The sequence below is a fragment of the Eurytemora carolleeae genome, unplaced genomic scaffold (assembly GCF_000591075.1).
Source record: "Eurytemora carolleeae unplaced genomic scaffold, Eaff_2.0 scaffold24, whole genome shotgun sequence".
In the NCBI taxonomy this organism is placed as follows: domain Eukaryota; kingdom Metazoa; phylum Arthropoda; class Copepoda; order Calanoida; family Temoridae; genus Eurytemora; species Eurytemora carolleeae.
In genome coordinates this window covers 644,929-664,684 of record NW_019396080.1, presented here as the reverse complement: position 1 = coordinate 664,684, position 19,756 = coordinate 644,929, and the positions used below count along the sequence as shown (strand labels likewise).

The 19,756-nt window shown below is 29.8% G+C and overlaps 2 long non-coding RNA genes across 2 annotated transcripts; both read right to left on the bottom strand.

Annotated features, from left to right (window-relative positions):
• Nucleotides 1–395: 395 nt before the first annotated feature.
• On the bottom strand, nucleotides 396–4,828 carry LOC111716518 (uncharacterized). The gene is made up of 3 exons (XR_002768517.1): nucleotides 4,776–4,828; nucleotides 2,829–2,917; nucleotides 396–479 (listed from the first exon to the last, which is right to left on the bottom strand). It is a non-coding gene; the product is annotated as an uncharacterized LOC111716518 (long non-coding RNA).
• Nucleotides 4,829–9,135: 4,307 nt separating this feature from the next.
• Nucleotides 9,136–14,133, bottom strand: LOC111716484 (uncharacterized). The gene is made up of 2 exons (XR_002768509.1): nucleotides 14,047–14,133; nucleotides 9,136–9,232 (listed from the first exon to the last, which is right to left on the bottom strand). It is a non-coding gene; the product is annotated as an uncharacterized LOC111716484 (long non-coding RNA).
• Between the last annotated feature and the right edge of the window lie 5,623 nt (nucleotides 14,134–19,756).

Sequence of the window (19,756 nt, the reverse complement as noted above, 5' to 3'; positions counted from 1 at the left end):
CTCCTTGAATATAAATCCTACCTTCTCCCTATATTGTCTCCTTGAATACAAACCCTACCTTTTCCCTATATTGTCTCCTTGTATATAAACCCTACATTCTCCCTATATTGTCTCCTTGAATATAAACCCTACCTTCTCCCTAGATTGTCTCCTTGAATATAAACCCTTCCTTCTCCCTAAATTGTCTCCTTGTATATAAACCCTACCTTCTCCCTATATTGTCTCCTTGAATATAAACCCTACCTTCTCCCTATATTGTCTCCTTGAATATAAACCCTACCTTTTCCCTATATTGTCTCCTTGTATATAAACCCTACCTTCTCCCTAAATTGTCTCCTTGTATATAAACCCTACCTTCTCCCTATATTAAATCCTTGTATATAAACCCTACCTTCTCCCTATATTGTCTCCTTGAAGAATCTAAGCTCTGTATAAGGTTTGTAGCATGACCCAGGAACATGGCATAGCAAGTAGCTCCACTATAAATAAATACAGAATGTCTAATTAAACATAAAAATTTAAAAACGACCTAAAATATTATTTAATACGCATTACTAGTTTAAAAAACAGTTTAAATGCTTCTCAAAGTGGAGAAACAGACCAAAGAATTTTCTTAAACATGCACTTTTTAGCACTATGTTATGTCCACCGAAACATTTGAAGTGTTTAAATTTTTTAAATGGTCGGCTTTTATTATTCATGATTAGTGGGATTGATTAGTGATATTTTTTGACAAGGCAAAGAAGTAAGTAAATAAAGCTGAATTTATTTTTTCCCTCTGATAATCTGAGTTCGTTTCCCTTATGTCCATTTGACAGCCCAAATTTTTAATTTGAATAATCTTTAATGTTTGTTTATTCTCTTGTGGTTTTTAACAAATTTTTATTATTTTTTTTTATCGATTTTGATGGTTATATACCACCGAATTTTAAATTTATTTTTTCAAGACCTTAAAAAAGAGAATTGATTAAAACCATAGGAACTGGAATCTCGCAACTAATTTGAATTTTATGATCCTTAAATCTTTGCAACCTGATACCGTAGACCTTTGATATTTTTAAAACTATTTTATCTGACAAAATTCATATTTTAAAATATAAATGATTAAAAATATCATGTCCTAGGATGTCAAAATTAGAATTTGTGATAAGTGTTCAGTTTCTTTTCAAGAAACGCTGCGTCCACAATTTATTTCTGTTCCACTTTAATTTAGGGAACACTGTATATAGGAATATATTTAGATATATAGGAATATATTTAGAATCATTTTATAGAATAAATATATTTTTCTTTCATGTTTTTAGGATTGAGCTCAAACTATACAATTAGAATTTCTGCAAAAGAGTAAAAGCATGGCTGTCATTATATTGCGACCCCCCCTTTCCTTGCCCCCCCCCCCTTAATTGCTCAGCAAACTTTATTTTGTATTTTTCTATGAAATTACACCATGGCGACCACAATACTAAAAACAATCTCAGAAAATTTTAGGGATTTTAAAAGGGACGTAATTTATCAACCTATTCGTGTCATTCATCTTTTTTTCGGATAAAAAATTAATTAACACATTCTTGTTCTAAAAATAATGGTTTTGAATGAATTGATTTATGTAGAAGAAACAAATGACAATGACAGCATTCAACGCTTTTTAAAGGGAGTGTTCGAGAAAAAATATTTCAACTTTGATTTGGATTCAGCCTATACCCATTCATTTCTCGCGAACACTCCCTTTAAGATTGAAAAATTACCATATTTTCTTATTGTGATTTTTATATTTTTTCATATTTTTAAGAGAAAAAGTATTTTTACAAAAAAATGCCTTTTGACAATTGTCGGAATTTAATTTTAATTTAAAAAACATGCAAATTACAACACATTTTGAATCACATTTTTTGCAAGAGTTGACTTTGATAAAAAAAGAACGGATTGAATGTGGAAAACTCATTCATGGGGTTTGGGTGACATTTCATATTTTTAAAAAACTTTTTTTTTAAGTTTCCCTGAATATTTTACTTTTAAAATTGAACACATTTGTCTAAACTTTAAATAAAAAATAATTTTTAAATATTTTGTAGAAGAATTAACCAAGTTTAAGGCATGAATCTTCAAATGGTCTGCTTTTGTGTGTAAAGAAAATGAGTTTTTTCCACAAACTCAAATGTTTTTATCCCTATATTTTTAAACCCCGACGTCGTAAACCTTTGATATTTAAAACTATAAATTATGTTATGTCAAAAAGTCCAAGTTTGAAATGTGGAAGATTTACATCATCAGACTTCAAAGATATGGGGATTAGAAAACCTAAGTTAAATTCCTTTGTGTTTCATTTAAAAAAACCCTTTATATTTTTTGCTAATTAGTTATTATCTTTCTTGCACAAGTATTTTGGTGTTAAAAACAATTCTTATTAAATTTTACAATCTAAAATTTACTTTGAATTGCTATTTTTATCATCCGCCTCATTTTTCTTGTTGTATGGGTATATGTACAAATGTTCTTTAAATCCTTGAATTTATCTATTAATGTCTTGATATTTAAAAACACATTTTTTTGGGGGGGCTCTTGCAAAATTTTTGTCTCTGTACTGTACTGTACTGTACTAAATACTGTACTGCACTGTACTGTGAGGATTTGATTTATTTAATTTTTAACGAACTTATTTTAACATTTCTGAAGTTTGTGATTCAATTGACTGACATTCAGAAGTTATATAACATCGTTTGAAGAAATTTTTTCATTCTCATTTGCAATAGTCAATTAATATTATTTGACTGTTTTTTTTATTGTGCAAAAGAAAATCTGATATTTTTTACTAAAAAGGTAAATTTTACCTAATCATACTAAGCATAGTGAGCCAGACATCCGTCATATTCTGTGGGGGAAATCTCCCGTATCCAATACACAGCATGTGGGACATTGCCTGGAAAAGAAAATCAAAATTACAATTTTATTTTATTTCATTTTTTTCCCTACAATTCACATGGTTTAAAATATAAGAAATATAGATTTGATATTTTGATATATTTAATGAGTAATCTTAATAAAATATTTATAATTTAATAAAATCTTAATTCTTGATTTGTATATCTTAGAAACAATCTGACAAAATATGCAGTAATTTCTGTTTTAATTGAGTCATTGCTCCAAACTCTCATTTTATAATCCCTATTTCTTTGCAACCCAATGTCATGGACCTTAGATATTTTCTTCTTCAAATTCTATTAGATCAAAATATCAAAGTTTGTAAAATAAAAGGTTTACTCCATCAGGATGCAAGGTTATTGGGATTAGTAAATCTGAGTTTTTGGCAAAGGCTCAATTCCTATGACCATTTTCTTGCTATAGTTCGTTCTATTGAAATCTAGAAGTAACTTTCTAAAAATCCCAGGTTATAGGTTTTCAATTTTTAGCAGATATATTTTTCCTCATTTAAAATACAAATTGAAAGTCGCGTTGTCAACTTTAGTGAATCCTTTCATGAAGAATCATCATCCCAAACTTTCTGTGTTTTTGTTAGATTCGAGTTTAAATACAGGGTTATCCACAAAGGATGAGACTGTAAAGACGACTTGAAACTCTTCAAAAAAGGATGATCCCATGTATAAATTAAGTTTTCTGTTTCAAATTTGGTCTGTATAATTGGCTTAAAAAGTTATGTGTCAACGAAAGAAGATTAAAAATGCAGGAAATCGTGATTATAAGGAAATCATAGATTGATAACAATACAAATAGAATACTAAATGTCATCTTTTCAAGATTTAGGGGTTTTTCGATCACAATTTAACCCAGAAGGGTTGTAGTAACGCGCTTGATGCGTTGAATTACAGACAGAGAGACAGCATGCGCGTAACTCCTTTGGGCTTCTGCCTCAGGGTTATTGTAAACAAAGAAACCCCTGAATATTGAATAGACGACATCAAGTGTTCTATCTGTATTGTTATTAATCCATTGAGGAAAAAGACAATAAAATATAAATTCCGAACAGTCATTTTTAAATATATGTTACTAGTAAATCAAATGCGAATTCCAGCAAAAAAAACACATTCTCCTGTACAAATAAAATTCTCAATGGACATAATTTTTTCTGGAAATTGTTTAAAAATTGATTAAGTACTTTACAATCTACAATTCATATTTATAAGTGATATGAGTGTGTTTTATCTATGCCTCATGAAACACTTTAATGGTTTTGGCTGCAGAGCTAGAAAAGTATTGCAATGTTTAAAATTGCAAAATCTTGCCAAAAGTGTGTTGCATTCGTTTTTTATGGGAGGAATGAAGGTTGCACAGGGTTTGCTAATATTTTACTGAAATGAATTCCCGTTGACATTTCGAGTGACCTTCCATTTAAAAGAGGGTATGCTCGGATCCCAACCTTTTATACCTCTGTCAGAAGCAAAAATATGCAAGTCACTTTAACTATAGAGAAACCCACGTAAATATGCCCCTTTAGTAAAAGTAAATTCAAATATATGAAGCATAAATTCTGACCGTCTCCGCGTTGCACCAGCTAGTCCTGTCCATAGAGCTAGGTACAGTACAAACTGTAACTGGAAAAGTTGACCTGGCTCGGATATTCTAATGTACTACGGTCCCGTGAACCACAAAAGAGATCATGATGGAAATCTGATATGCATTAACGTGCGGTTACTAAAATTTGTCTGAAATATTATAAATGGGAATCATTGTCTCCAGGAAAAGTAAAGTTTTTTTTTGCTCAGAATTTCTGGAGAAAAAAACTGGAAAGAAAAATATTAAAAAAGCTTTATAATTTTTACCTTAAACAGAGCCCAAGAGTACTGTTCGAACCACCAGATATCTTCACCCTAAGATAGATATTACTAATGATATGTTAAACAAATGTACTGGTTGTTTTTTTCTTAAATAGATTTAATGAAATGTAAGATATATGTAAGGAGTCAAAAAACTATGTTATTATATTTTGGCAATTTAGTAATAGCTGTAATACTAGGGCCAAATTTAATGAATGTGAGCTAAGTCGTTTAAATCTTGAATCACCACACCGTTTCAAAAGTTAAAGATTCATTAGTATTTTTATTGGTCATATAGAATTTGACCCAGCAAAAGTTGTAGTTAACAGCAACCTCTTCAATTCATTAATTTCGGTTTCAAACTTCATTTTTGACTGTTTCTCAACAAAACTTGTTAAAAGTATAAAACATTTAAAGTAGAGCAAAAAAAAATATTGAATTTTTTTTATAAAATTTTGATTTTTGAATATAAAAAAAATCAGTAAAAAAGCTAATTTTGATTTTTTTCTAGGAATTACAACTTTAAAAAATGCAACTTTTTTTTTTAGAAATATAAAATACAGTTTAATGTAAAAATATGATAAGATCTTATGCAGTAAAATATTTACAATTTGCTAAATTATTTAAAGTTTTTATTTCTCCCGTCAGGCTGTTAGTTTTTCCCACTTGTCTTCAAGCTATTCTATTTTTACCCAGCACTTAAATTCTTTTCAGGGATTAGTTTTCTTTCCAAATCAAACTAATTGGATTATTGGTGATTTTACCCATATTAAAAACTGTTATAAACTGTTATAAACTGTTATAAACTGTTAAAAACTGTTATAAACTGTTATAAACTGTTGTAAACTGTTATAGACTGTTATAGACTGTTATAGACTGTTATAAACTGTTATAAACTGTTATAAACTGTTATAAACTGTTAAAAACTGTTATAAACTATTAAAAACTGTTAAAAACTGTTATAAACTCTTATAAACTGTTATAAACTGTTATAAACTGTTATAAACTGTTATAAACTGTTAAAAACTGTTTTAAACTGTTATAAACTGTTATAAACTGTTATAGACTGTTATAAACTGTTATAGACTGTTATAAACTGTTATAAACTGTTATAAATTGTTATAAACTGTTATAAACTGTTATACACTGTTATAAACTGTTATAAACTGTTAAAAACTGTTATAAACTGTTATAAACTGGGTATTTTTAGATGAATAAAGAATCCCCTGTAATTTCTAGCTTTATTCTCTACATTACATAGGAATATCTATTTTATTATGGCGAACAAAATGGAAACTCTGATCCTCCCCCCCCACCCCCCCTTCTTATAACTCTGAGAGTATGTACTCTGTGACCTTTTTATAAGTTTGGTTTCTGGGTTTTCCCTTTTCTTCAGGAAAACATAACTTTTATACAGCTTAGTGGTTTACAACTGCAGACAGTTCAATGATAAAGTATACTACCTAACCAACCAACCAACCAACCCCCCTCAAAAAAAAACATTTAAAAAGCCAAAAAAAGTTCTTTGATCAAAAATTTGCATTTATTGATATTTACAATGAACATAAATTTGATGAAATTTTAAAAAGTCTCTTTCATCTAAAAAAATGCATTTTCAAAACATTTGATAAACAGAGCCTATTAAAAATATCTTCTAAAAATGCATCAGTTATAAAATATTTCACGTGGAAAAACATGGCGATTCTATTTATATTTTTGGTGACATTTAAAGTTGTATTCTCAGAAAACAAAATTCAAATTTGTTTTATCAGAACAAAATAGAAATTTGATTCTAGGAAATTAAATAATAGAAAATTCAATTTTAAGTGAAATTCCCGAGTTTATAATGATGATAATGATGATGATGTTGATGATAATGATGATGATGATGATGATGATGATAATGATGATGATGATGATGATGATGATGATGATGATGATGATGATGATAATGACGATAATAATAATGATGATGATGATGATGATGATGATGATGATGATGATGATGATGATAATGATGATAATAATAAATACCTTTCTCATTTTAAATTTTGGTGTGTTGGTATTTTCTTCTGGTAAAGGGCCCCCTGGAATATTTTCAGATTCTGAAGGGCCCCCGAGCAAATTGTTTGAAAGGTTGAGAAAACTCAGATTTGGGAACCCCGCTAATATCTTCAGAACCTGTAACAAAACAAATTATTTAAGTTTGTTTTATAATCAGAATAATATAATATTTTCTTAATTTTTTATAAAATTTTTGAATTCACCTATGAATAATTTTGGAATTCATCTTTGAATAACTTTTGAATTCTTTGAATTCTTAGAATTTAAATATGTAGATATGTAATAAATATAATGGTATATTTGTCAACCTGAACATATCCTAATTTCCGAAAAAACCTATCGGTCCTTATCATCATCATGAACTATACGATTTAGGTTAATTACGTTCAGTAATTTAACATCTACCATAAAACACAAAATATAGAGTAGTTGAACATGAACCTTTGCTTTAGACACGTATTCATTCTCGTGTAGAGAAGCAGAAAGTCAGCTCGAGTAGTATCTCGATTGATAGATACAGACATAAGAAATACAGAGAGTGTTATGACTAAGGTATTATTGTGGAACACTGAGTTCTAGAGCACGTGGTATCTAGAGTAATAGATACTGACAAATATAGAGGTTGTATCTCAATTGATAGATACTTCCGAATACAGAGGTTGTATCTCGAGTGATAGATACTGACGAATACAGAGGTTCTTTCTCGAGTGATAGATACTGAAGTAGTATCCAGATTGATACTGACTTAAGAAAACTTATTGTAATTGTTACATGTACTTTCCACTGTTCATTAAACGTTGAAATTTATATCTTTTAAAGGGACAGTACAGCGTAATTTTAAATGACCCTCCAGGAAAAGATGGAAGATATTGTCGTTTTTTTAGGTTAAAAAGTGTTTTAAAAATAATCGGGTTTGCAAACTATTAATTCATACATGATCAGACTAAAGTTAAAAGGGTGAATCGGTCAGTGTCAACTTTGCACGGAAGGTCACTTGAAATTACACTTAGAAGAACTTTACGACATTTGTCTGAATAGCACAAGATTATTTAGATAAATGATTTAAGCAAATTAGGTAGATTCTCCAACGAGAGGACAGAGGGCACGGGAAACTGCACACATACGTAGCACGGGAAACCACTCATTGTATTATATACATTTATTATCAGCTAAAGTTTCGGCGTTGCCCGTGGAATAAAAAAAAATAAAAAAATTTGAATTGTGAAAAAAAATATTTGAATTTTTCTAGCCTAAAAAAGTCAGACAATTCGGTCCAGCCGTTTGGCCAGCTATAGCTTTTAATGTTGTTAGAAGAAATGTAGTTTTCAGATTAGAAAACTGTGGAAAGATAACTTGTAATGTATTCTTATATGTATTTAATGTTGTTAGAAGACATGTAGTTTTACTAAAATGGGTTAAAAATCAACTTCTTTTTTAACGGATTGTGTAAAATTGCTGTTTCGTGTTAATCATATTAATACTTTGCTGAATTGATTGGCTGCTTGTTTGTAACCGATTAACGTCAAAAAGGCGGAACCAATCGAGCCCAATTTTTTGTGGGAACTCACATGACCCCAGCGAGTGGTTATGAATGCTCAGAAGTACAAAACTTAATATTTTGATATTCGTAAAATTTTAAAAATCCACAAAAAAAATATTATTAAATCACGAACTTTTTTTGTTATTGTTTTTTACTGTACAAAAAAAGATGCTCACAGATAGATCAACAATTGAAAGTTAAAATAGTAGATGGACGCGAAGCACCCTAAAATCAACAACTTCACTATAATAGTTATCTTCTAAATCCAAAGTTTAAGGACCACAGTGTAACCTTCCCCCCCCCCAAAAAAAAAAAAAACTTCTTTTTCTTTTTCTGCTAGAAAACAGAATACGAAATTGTCATTGTTTAATAATAACCATGAATGTCATATTATCAAATCTGACATATTTCAAATCTTTCTGTGGTTAATTATTTCATTACTGCTCTAACTCAAATTCTCTAATTCCCATTCACACCTTAAAATCAAGAATTTTTGACGTGAAATAATCTTCAATTTCCGGAATTCTCTTTGTTCAAATTTAAATAAATAAAAACATTTCATGTCTTATTGCACCATAAACGCACTCAACCCCCCCCCNTATTATCTATGTGGTAATCATTATGAGTAAAATGTGTGGTACCTATATATATGGGGCAAAACATATATGATATTATGTATATTATCTATGTGGTAATCATTATAAGTAAATATGTGGTACCTATATATATGGGGCAAAACATATATGATATTATGTATATTACCTATGTGGTAATCATTAAGTGTGATAATATGTGGTAGAAGTCCTTGTTTTGCTTCTGGAGATGAGGAAACGAAAACCACAAACTGTAATTCTTCATCCTAAATACAAAATATATTAAAAACTAGCTCAAGTGCACCCGTGGAATTTCGGAAAAAATAGAATTAAAAATAAATGATTAGCCCATTTGGTCCAGCCGTTTAGCCAGCTATAGATAACATATACACATCCAAATATATATATATATTTGACTTTATTGTAAAAAAATACACAATTTAAATACATTTATGTACTCACGTAAAGTAAATTTAACGTGAGATACGCTTCAATCATAACTTCTCCTTCTATCTACATAGTTTACAATGTACCATATCCAATAGAACTGATTCAAATATTCTAATCTGTTTAATATAACCTTCTCCTTCTATCTACATAGTTTACAATGTACCATATCCAATAGAACTGATTCAAATATTCTAATCTGTTTAATATAACCTTCTCCTTCTATCTACATAGTTTACAATGTACCATATCCAATAGAACTGATTCGAATATTCTAATCTGTTTATATTTGCAATCGTTTGTCGTTTTATATTTCAAACTTTTAATTCTATTCATATAGTCAAAGTTTAAAATATCAACGGTTTACACATCAGGTTACAAAGTTAAATAGATAAAACAAATTATGAGTTGAGACATGAGATCAGTCCCATTTGAAAAACATTTGAGAAAAATGTTAAACCTTGTGCAATCCAATAACAAATTGAAATAACCTCCCACCCTTTCCCTTTTAGATCCGGTCCCCTATAGATCCGCCCCCCCCCCCCTTCTTACTGAAATATTGGTTTGGCTTTGTTTTATATATTGCAACAAAGCCTGCTTTGTCCACTGTAGTGAGTACAGTACAGTGTAGTGGTATATTGCATACATTTCCAATACTTCCGGTCTAAGGAAACCAAGAATTATAAAAGGAAATCTAAATCTGATTTATATCAAGGATTATCAAATGCATATTCAATCTCAATTTCTGATTTCGTGAACTATACCAAGAAACTTGTAAAAGAAAGCGCTTCTGGATTTCCTAACGAGTATAAGAAAAAGAAAACTGTTTCCTGATTTCCAAGGGTTACGTAATTTGAAGTGTTCCCATTCAAAAAGTTGCATTTTCAATTTCCAACAGTTTAAACCCTTTAAATCTGTATCTGAGGAAGATATTGGCGTTGTTCTAAAAAGTGTCAAATTCTGTGAATCTTTATTTGTTTGTCTGCTGCAAAAATCCAAACTTTTGCAAACTGAGTTCTACAGGGCAATATCTTCCACTTTATTGATTAGAAAAAGGTTGCTTGGAGGTTGAATTAAAATCATGCTTATAGTCCCCTTTAAACATTCAATTTTTTCCTGTCTCAATTCCAGTTTGGACAAAGAAACTAAATTTCATTAATTTTTACACTTCGTTGAACAATGAACGTTGAACCCGCCAATTTTCTCATCCTGAGCTTTTTAGAACATATTTCTGAACACGGCTTAACCATATAAATCAGGGGGGGGGGGAGAAGGTATCATTTAACACCCCTCGGCTCCTCTAGAGAGAGACTGTTTGCGGAGGGTGGGATATGAGCGTATTACGCTTTTATAAGAAAAAATTTAAATTAATGTATAATAATAGATTTTTATTTACAATAACTATTTATTTTTAACGAATATATTCATTTGGAAATCTTTATAATAAATCAAGACATTCGTATGTATATGTTGCGTATAGCCGGCCAACCCCTGGACCGAATGGGCTGAATTTTTTTGTGGACACTCATGGGTAGCCGGGGGGTGTCATAGGCTAAAGAAAATTCGAAATCTTTTTTTAAATAATTTTTTTTTTCACGGGCAACGCCGGGTCCTTTAGCTAGTAATTTATAAATTTTTCTCTAGAAAAAGAAAGCAGCAATGTGCCTAAAAATACAAAATGGAGGGAAGTTTAGTTTTTGATTCAATTATGGGAAACCCAAGTTTAAAGATGTTTCTGCCTACACAGACCCTTAAACTAAATCAAGGATGCAAAAAGAAAGCAATTCAAAACAAATGCTTATTTTTAAAAAATGGTATTTTTTCATTACATTATTCTATGAGTGACCCTTCAAGTGCCATAAGGGATTTACATTTCACAGAGCTGAAAACTTTAGAATGGGATATCCTTAATCCCAATCTGTTAATTAATCTGGAGATTAATAACAAAAGGTGAACAAGCACTATTTAATCTGGAGATTACGAAAAAGAGGAGATCAAGCATTGATCTCGATATCCACCATTCAAAAGTTTTCAGCTCTGGAGATTAATAACAACAGGAAAACAAGCATAATTCAATATGGAGATTAAGAAAAAGAGTGGATCAAGCATTAATCCCGATATCCACCATTCAAAAATTCCCAGCTCTGGTAAAAGATGATAAGGAAATCAATCTCAAAATTATTTAAGCATATGAAATCCACGAAAATCTTTTTGAGTAATCCGCGAAAATTGAAAAACAAAAATATCTCTATCATCAATGTACTGAGGTAAATGTCAATCGTACAAATAATTTCAAATGACCTCCCAATTATAGAGTGGCGTGTTCAATTAACTTCAGTACACTTTAAAGCTTTCTCTATTCAAGAATGAATTTTCATTTTTCGCTTTCAAAATTGATTATTTTAGATTGTGGTTTCCATGCAAAATGAATTGCTGTTTTCAGCTTTAGAAAAATTTAATGTAATGTACTTTTGCGAATCAGATAAAAGTTGAAAGGGTACTGTAGTGAATCAGATAAAAGTTGAAAGGGTACTGTATAGGGAATCAGATACAAGTTGACAGGGTACTGAAAGTGAATCAGATAAAAGTTGAAAGGGTACTGTTGCGAATCAGATAAAAGTTGAAAGGGTACTGTAGTGAATCAGATAAAAGTTGAAAGGGTACTGTAGTGAATCAGATAAAAGTTGAAAGGGTACTGTAGGGAATCAGATAAAAGTTAAAAGGGAACTGTAGTGAATCAGATAAAAGTTGAAAGGGTACTGTTGTGAATCAGATAAAAGTTGAAAGGGTACTGTAGAGAATCAGATAAAAGTTGAAAGTGTACTGTTGTGAATCAGATAAAAGTTGAAAGGGTACTGTAGTGAATCAGATAAAAGTTGAAAGGGTACTGTAGTGAATCGGAAATAATAATAATAATACAAGAACAGTACATTTAGAAATTGTGCTTTCTATTTTCTTTGTTTAAAGCTTTTGCTTTCTTTTCCTAAATTTTTAATTTGTATGAATCGTGTTTGGTATTTCTAATCACAAAGTTAAGATTATGAAATTGTAAAAAATTTACCACGTAATAATGAGGAAATAAACAACTTGTAAAAATGTACATTTTTGTTTTGTAACTGTCACCTTTTGCCATTATTGATTTAATCCAAACAATGGATTGAACAATAAATAAACCATATAACTACTAAAAACAAATTGTTAAACATTGGTTGAACCTTAATATCAAAACCATAATCGGCTAATCGAACAATGTTTTTATTGGAAACAACAAGAGTTTTAAAAACCTATATAAAACATATTTTGGGATTAAACGCCTGAAAACATCAATAAGCTTGCTTTCTTAATCAAATATCTATCATTAAAAAATTATTAAAAATTGGGAAATTCCTCATTAAAACATAGCTTTTTTTAAAATAGTGTTTTTGGACATTTCAGCGAAATTTTGGTATTTTATGTGAAATTTTTAATTAAATTGTGGAACTGATACGTATCGTTTTATATGTATTCTTAAAAAGGAAGAATCCATGTTAGGACTAGGGGGTATCATATTGACTCTTTACTTCTAATTTGACATATGTTTGTCTTGATTCCAGTTATAAAAGATCTTAAAAATGCACAAACTTGAAAAAATGTCAATTTACAAAATGCCGTCATTGTGCAACTGCGCAACATTTACAAAATGCCGCGCTGACTTTTCTGAATTTGTGCATTTCCTGGTGAAGCAATGATTCTATATTTTTTGTTAAACCTGCAGTTTGTTTACATTTAAACCAGTTTGTATACATTTAAACCAGTTTGTTTACATTTAAACCAGTTTGTTTAAACTGAAACCAGTTTTTTTATATTTAAACAGTTTGTTTACATATAAATCAGAGTTTGTTTACTTTTAAATCAGTTTGTTTTCATTTAAACCAGTTTGATTACATTTAAACCAGTTTGTTTAAACTTAAACCAGTTTTTAAACCAGTATGTTAACATTTAAACCATTTTGTTTAAACTTAAATCAGTTTTTTTTCATTTTTGTTTACATTTAAACCAGTTTGTATACATTTAAACCAGTTTGTTTACATTTAAACCAGTTTGTTTAAACTGAAACCAGTTTTTTTTACATTTAAACCAGTTTGTTTACATTTAAACCAGTTTGTAAGAACTTAAACCAGTTTGTTTACATTTAAACCAGTTTGTTTTCATTTAAACCAGTTTGATTACATTTAAACCAGTTTGTTTACACTTTAACCAGTTTTTTTACATTTAAACCAGCTTGTTTATATTTAAACAGTTTGTTTACATCTAAATCAGAGTTTGTTTACTTTTAAATCAGTTTGTTTTCATTTAAACCAGTTTGATTACATTTAAACCAGTTTGTTTAAACTTAAACCAGTTTGTTTACATTTAAACCAGTTTGTTTTCATTTAAACCAGTTTGATTACATTTAAACCAGTTTGTTTAAACTTAAACCAAACCAGTTTGTTTACATTTAAACCAGTTTGTTTACATTTAAACCAGTTTGCTTACATCTAAACCAGCTCGATTACATTGAAATCAGTTTTTTTTACATTTAAACCAGTTTGTTTACATTTAAATCAGTTTGTTTACATTTAATCAGCTTGTTTACATTTAAACCAGTTTATACCTGATCGTCGTCGTCATCAGAATATCTGTTGTTTAGACATTTTACCAATGATGTCATTTTTCTGAAATGAAAATAAACAATAAAAAGAATTCAAACTTAAAGTTTTTTTTTTAATAAACAGAACTGGAAATAGTTGTCTCCAACTCTAATTTCTAATCCGTATATCTTTACAGTCTGATGTCACATAATCATTTTGATATTTCAACCTATGAAACATACTGGGTCAAATGGTCAATTTTTGAAATATCAAAGGTTTATACCATCAGTTTTCAATGATATAAGGATTCGAAAATTCGAGTTTGAGATAAGCTAATAGTTCCATGTTTTATTTCTTCTTCTACTACAGAATATTTTGAACCTAAAATTGAAATCCAATAGAAATCTTATATGTTTTCTATTACTACTCCTCAAATTATAAAGCTATTGAGCAAATGGTTTGAATTTTCAATCTGTAACCGGGATAATTTATTTTTCATAATTGTATATAAAATCAAAACTACAGGACATACACGAGGTTACAAAGGCGTAGGTTAGCACAGTTGCATAAATTTGAGCTTCTCCTTTTCTGTCTAGTGTGCAGTTAGATACGAATAACTGATGTCCCTTATGTAATATTATTTATAAATCATTATTATTATTATTATTATTAATATTATTACTATCTATATATTGAATCTAAGGGTTGAGGGGAAGGGTAGATGTGTTTCTAACACCTGTCCAATCCATTTATTTACAATCACACAAGCCTACTGACAAACATAACAAACATAGAAACCTACTTACAAACACCAAAACACAGAAACGCACTCACAAGTCACAAACATACAAATATTTGATAAAGTCATAAAAAATAAAACTGCGAATGTTAAACAAACGAATTGCATGCCACAAATTAATTCCTATATCTTTGCAACTGCTTTCAAAGATATAAGGAATAGAAGATTTGAATTTGTGGCGAAGACTCTGATTCCTTTTAATCATGCTCTGTATTCGAAAACTGGACCCGGGGGGAATGCATTTTGAAAAGTACATTGCTCTCCTATAAAACAGATTAAATAACTGAAAAAACAATAAATAAATAAAAATAGTGTAAAACAAAACATTAGAAATTACTTTGTTTTACTTGAACCGTGAATCCACAAGAGTTTGTAACCAGTAACCATGCAAGATTTGTTAGGATAAATAGATAGATAGATAGATAGACAGATAGATAGATATAGAGAGAGATATATAGATAGATAGATAGTTAAATAGATAGATAGATAGATAGAGAGATATATAGATAGATAAGAATGATACACAGACAGACAGATAGATAAATTGAAAAAACACTAAACAGTAGTGATAACAGCAGTCCTAACAAAGTAGGAAAAAATAAGAACAGTTCGAAAAATTAAAAACTGCTAGAAAAAATTACAAAACTAAATTGGTGAATAAAGGTTTTCAAAATTTTAGTTTATGTTAAAAAAACGTACTTTTGCTATAAGTGTGACAAGAAATAGTACTCTAAAAAAATTAGGTCAATCAAGTTTATCTTGAAAAAAAAAAACAATTTGATGAAAAAGTACGTAATTTAATACTATTGCGTCAATCTTAGTAAAGATAGCGTAATGTGTACGTATACTGTGGCATTTAAACTTTAAAAACAAACCCTGAAACCTGATTTACGCATTTTTTCAATTTTCAAATAAAGAATTTTATTTTAATTTGCCATTGTGTGTTATGAAATATTTGAAATTAAATCTAAAAGATATTTTTATTTTTTCACGAAATTATTTGTTGACATTGTTGTTGTGTTGACTCCAAACAGAAACTGAAAACTCGGAGTCCGCAAATCAGCTGAGTACTATCTATCTATCTATCTTCTGTTTATGTATCTATCTATCAGGACAGACATCAAATATTGCTGTCTATCTTTCTCCTTCCTAGAGAAAGTCGAGAAAGCTAAAAATGTCAAAATCATGTAAAAATGTTCACGGATGAAGAAAAAAACTTCTTAAACTCGCATTCATTTTAATATCATTAAAATATATATATTTGCATGCTTTCAAAATAATTGTAGGAAAGGAAATATATCGATTTAATGATTTCGATTAAAATGTTTGATCGTTATTTGGTTACTCATGTCTTTACACCTTTAAACATGTCTAGTCAATAATAATTATATCCCGCTTGGGAACATATAAAAATCAATATTTAAAGGGGCATTATGGATTATACAAAATTATAGCAATTAATTCATATTTTTTTCAAGTTTCACGACAAAAATGTGTAAACTCGTGTCGAAGAAAATTAAATAAATAAGACTTTGAAGTTGTACAAATAATTTAATTGATAATTTTAGATTTGTATTTTGTATCCTTTGAAATATACAAAAAATCTAAACTTCTTTAAAAACAACGATCTGAGTTTAAAAATATAGTTTTTTTCTTTAATATAATCTTTCAATAGTTAAAATAAGAAAACGTTTTACGGAATTGGAGAGAACCAAAAATATGAAAAATGTAAAAAAATGAATCGTAAATACGTCTATGAAGTTGTATAGTGGGTAACCGTATATATTTGTACATTACAATCCAACTATGATCGTTAGAAGGCCTTTCACCTCCGAATTAATAATCGACCTGAAACAACAGAAACTATAGTCAAATCAATGCAATTATACAATATATCATGAACAACATTGATAAGATGTCGGTTCATGGAAGAGGGAAATATTTTATATTTAAAAAAGAAAGATAAAATTGTCCGTTACGTTACGTCATCTCATTCTTAACGGGAGTATAATTTTGAATTTACAAATATATTCGTTGTTAGTAATCTAGATTTTTTAGAAAAGTGGATTTCCATTCTTATTTTTGTATATTAATGATTAAATATTGGAGATAGAAGAGGTAAAAGGAACCCAACGAATACAAATATATCATTCCAGTCACAGTTAAATTTAAAAATATTTTTTTTTTAATGAAAATGTTAGATTCTTAAATATTTTTATGAGAAAAAACCTTGTAAATAAAAAACAAAATTGCACGCAGAGGCGGCTTATGGTGGGGAGGAGGGGGGGACGTCTCCCTCCCTGAAAAATTGGGGGGATGTCCCCCCCCCCTTAGAAAAATTAGGAGCACAAGAAGAAAGAGCGGGCACCTTCTAGTCCTATTTTGATTTCTATTTATAGATTCAAAAAATGTTTTTTACCTGCGGCGACACTTTTTCATTTAAATTTATGATTTTTGATAAAAATCTAAATCTTGCTTTAACACATTTTCCACCTCCAAGCTGCTCATGGTTTTCACATAAAATTGGCAAAATTCACAGTAAAAAATTCCAGGGGGGGGGATAAAAATTTTCATTTTTAAGTTTGTTAGTTTTCCTTTTAGAATGGGTCTTCAATGTCCAATTTTGCTGAATCTTGGAATCCGTCCAAAAAAACTTTTTATTTATATTTTCATTTCATTTCTCTTTTAACGATTTCAAGAACAAGATAAGTATATTAAAAAGATTCGAAAAATACAATTAAATTTTTACTCTTTTTTACGACCCCCTCCCCTATCAACTTCCTTCAAATCGGAAGTATTAATCCCCCCCCCCCCTGTAAAATACTACCGGTTAATAATAACAACGAGAGGAGTTAAGTTAATCAAATCCGCCTAAAATTTAGAAAAAAATTGTTTCATTCAATATCGGAGAGAAAAGCTGGGATTCGTAAAACCCAAAAACCGAATGAATTTTCCTAAAACCCTTAAAATTCCATCTTTTTGACCTCCCCCTTTAAGTTTTGCATTAGTAATTCTGAGAAAAAAAATATAATGTATCTTTATATTGTTTTTAAGATTTTAAATTAAGAATAATTGTAGTAAACTACAAAACATTGTAATAGATGATAGATAGATGGTCATATATGTTAGAAGAATAGATAGATAGAAATTTATGTTAGATATGAGTTCATTGTATCATCATTGTCATCATCCAATCAATACATCACACAACAACTCTCACTTTAATTTTAATCTCGAAAAATTTTTTTTTTAATTTCAATTTTTTTTATTTTTCACTTTTTTGTTGTACACTGTATAGCATATAATTATTTTATATGTTAGAAACTTTATATATGACGCAGGTTTAAAGCCCTTTAATAATTTACGCTGTGTTTACGTTGCGTTACGCGAAACTGCCTGTTTCACTGCCTGGATATAGATAAAGACTGCCTGACTACAGGCTTGGGTTGCCTAGAAGACAGAAAGACAGGTAGATAGAGAGTTAGGCATATAGATACATATTATACGGACTTGTCTTTTGTTTACAAAATAACGAGTTAATGCGCGAATATAGTGTTAGGAGAAATCTGCGAAAAATCTTGAGAAATCCTTGAATAATCAGGAGATCTATTCGCACAAGCCGTGAACTCAACTGATGGCAAACAGAGATAAATCTAAATGAAATAAATTAATATTTCCGTTCTTTGGCTAAAAATTGTTCGGACGGATTTTGTATTTGAGCGCACTGCGCAGTTTCAACCAAGCACGGGCTCAATGCATGCATGACATCTTTGAGCTCAAACATGGACTTTGCAATTGCAATGAAATAGTATTTTATGCAAGTACGTTGCATTGAGAGGGGGGGGAAGGGGTTTATAACCAGGATTTTAAAATAGTAATATGCATATAATCTAAAAATAGCATGTGCTATATTCTGTAAGTAATAGAGATTAAGAAAAAGAAATATTTCTATGTATTAAAAAAATCAAATATAGTATCATTTTTAATATTAGTAAGCTACGTGCTAAATTTTTTAGTTTAATGCATTGCCTTGAAAAGACTGTAAAACCCAAGAATGTAAGGCAAGGAAAGTCAATTGCGGTTGTGTATACGCTGTGTACATATTGAAACCAGTTCTCTCTGGGCGGAATTTGTAAACAATAATAGATGCATCAGTGTTCGTTTAGTATCCGAGGAGGTTAAAAGCATTTAATTTTGATAATTCACATAATAATTTCCTATGGCCAGAATATTTCATTGATTTTTTATGTGAATGATGGATCCCATGTCAGGCTTCGACATCCGTCTTGTGTTTACATTAGCGCCCAGAGACAGTACTAAAGATGTGTACACTTCTGAAATGACTTTCCTTGCCTTACATCCTTGGTAAAACCGAAGTGATCAAGTTCAACCTTCGAATCTAAAAATGTTTAAAGTTCCATAAATACTTATTCCTTGTGGGTGGGTAACCATGATTTTGTTGCTTATTACATACAACCACGGGCAGCTGTCTAAATAAGCTCCAAGAGGACTGTTGTCGATATCCTCCTTACGTTAATTCTTCACATACCCTTAAAAACTAATTTTCCTTTCAAACATATAATCTTTTTCTCACATTTTTTTTTCTGATATTGAGAACTATGACCATATTTGCAAAAAAGTCACATTAAAGTAACTACGTAAAAACGTGCATTTTTTATGAAATTGTTAGAAAGAAATGCAAAACATACGAGTTGACATTCTTTGAAAATTATTAAAACCTTTTTTATATCTTTTTGTTGAATACGATTTGTTTGATTACCAATTACAATAAACAATATACAAAATGAAGAAAAATCCAACACGTGGTTATTCCCTTATATTTACCATATCTACCAAATCATATTTTCTGCAGTTAACCCACTTATCAGTGGCGTACATAGGGGGGGGGGGCAGTAGTCCTCTTGCCCCCCTGG